General features: G+C 38.4%; 1 protein-coding gene across 1 annotated transcript in view; it reads right to left on the bottom strand.

Annotated features, from left to right (window-relative positions):
• Positions 1-1,946, bottom strand: part of POMK (protein O-mannose kinase) — a 20,666-nt gene that overhangs the window by 1,859 nt on the left and 16,861 nt on the right. The window lies entirely within an intron of this gene.

The raw sequence follows: 1,946 nt of genomic DNA, 5'->3' as shown, positions 1-1,946 counted from the left end.
ATCAGGAATTGGAGGGTGGACATGGAGTGGCAAACAGACTGCCAGTTCCAAACGGCTGTAGCACAAAGGGTGGGAAGAGGAACAAGGATGGGGAGAAGACTGGAAAAGTGAGTGAGTGCAGATCCCAAAAGCCTCCATAAGCGAGGAGCCCAGACCATGAGACATAACAGTATTACTCACTGATTTTAAAAAGCAGCATTGTAAGCTATAAATGGAAACATTTCTATGCAAGGAAAAGGTTTTTACATGCCCCTGTGGTCTTTCTCATAGCAACCCTATAGGACAGAGTAGAACTGCCCCACAGGGTCTCCGAGGAGCGGATGGTAGATTCGAACTGCTGACCTTTTGGTTAGCATCCGAGCTCTTAACCACGGCGCCATTTCACCTATAAAAGCAGGAGCTGAAATGCTTACACATACACTAGAGGTGTCCGTCCCAGTACGCAGCTAACAGAAGGCTTACAGGCAGCAGAGTAATTAAGGAAGGAATCTCTGATGTTTTGCTTAAATTCCAAGAGGGAAGGCAGAAGATGACAGAGAGAAAACAAGCTTGGAAGTCAGGAAACCCCTGCCCCAGGCTGGCTCTTCCCTCAGTGAGCTGTGTTCTATCTCTCTGGGCTTTTGCTTCTTCCTCGTTAAAATAAAGGCTGTGGTTATGGAAGGCAATTTTTGACGTTATTTATCAAGCACGTTTACCATCTAAATCTAAAATCTATTGAAGGCAATAATGTGAAATACATCAAAAGATCTAGGAATAAAAATAAGGCATTATTTATAAAAGCATAAACTGGGACCTACCCATCCATCAAAAAATGAGAAGTCGTTAAGTAAGTTATGGTAGGATTGCTCAATGGAATACTGTGTGGTCATCAAAATGCATATATTTAAGAGTTTATAACAGGTAAAAGAATGTTACAAATTAAAAGGGATACAAAATTGTTTACATAATACTGTTCCAACTGTATAAAACAGGACAAAATTATACTGCACAGAAATAGAAGGAAATATGTTAATGCTTTGTTCTTTATGTGGTGATATTCCGGGTGACTTTTTTTTTTCATTCATCCTTTTGGTATTTTCCAAATTTTCTACAATTAACATATATTACTTTTACAATTGAAAACATTTTTAAAAAGAACTAAAAAATATTATATACAATAGAGGTGGGCTAGAGGACTTTGAAGATTTTGTCTGGATCTAAGAAAGGAGGTTCCTTATGATAAAGCCCAGGTGACTACAGTTAACCCTTCACTTCCAAAAGAGAAATCTTTCAAGACCTTTTCAAGAAAAATTTCACTAGGGATCATAATTTCTATTAAAAGTCATTTTCATCTGGCTATAATATCCACTACAAGTTTCACGAATTGCTTTTTCTTATTTTCATATTGAATACATTCTCTCCACAGATCTGCATTGAATTTGTTCTTTGACTAATCCAAAGTCTTATTTCGGGTTAGGATCCATCACTTCCTTAGACCTGTCTCCTTGTGGTCACCATCAGCATGAGCAGATTGCTTCAGGGAAGCTGTTAACTGCACAATCAGAAAAAATAATGGCAGCCGCTCAATCACTGGCCACATGACCTCCTCCCAAGCCCTCGCCTGTGTCAGATCCCTTTTCGTGCCTCAGATCGATGAACGATTACTAAGTATTATTAGTTTGGGGGATTACCCACAAATTTTGAAGCCTCAGATGTTAAATCTTTGCAAGTCAAAGATTGTTTTAGTCATTTCCCCGCAATCTCTAACTTAAGTGGCTTTTTAACACTTTCCAGAACTCTCTTATTTGGAGAGAGCAGTTAATACACTTTGCTTTTTTGCTTTTTTAATTGTAAAATTAATCCATGAATACTTTTCTTGGTAAAAATTCAAATACAGAATGACATAGAGTAGATTCTCTCCCCAAGTTGCTTCCCAACGCGAAGGAAACCTTTGTTAAGTTGCTGGT

The sequence above is a fragment of the Trichechus manatus genome, unplaced genomic scaffold (genome assembly GCF_000243295.1).
Source record: "Trichechus manatus latirostris isolate Lorelei unplaced genomic scaffold, TriManLat1.0 scaffold00090, whole genome shotgun sequence".
NCBI lineage: Eukaryota > Metazoa > Chordata > Mammalia > Sirenia > Trichechidae > Trichechus > Trichechus manatus.
The sequence above is the reverse complement of the archived record's forward strand: the minus strand, read 5'-3'. Positions and strand labels throughout refer to the sequence as shown.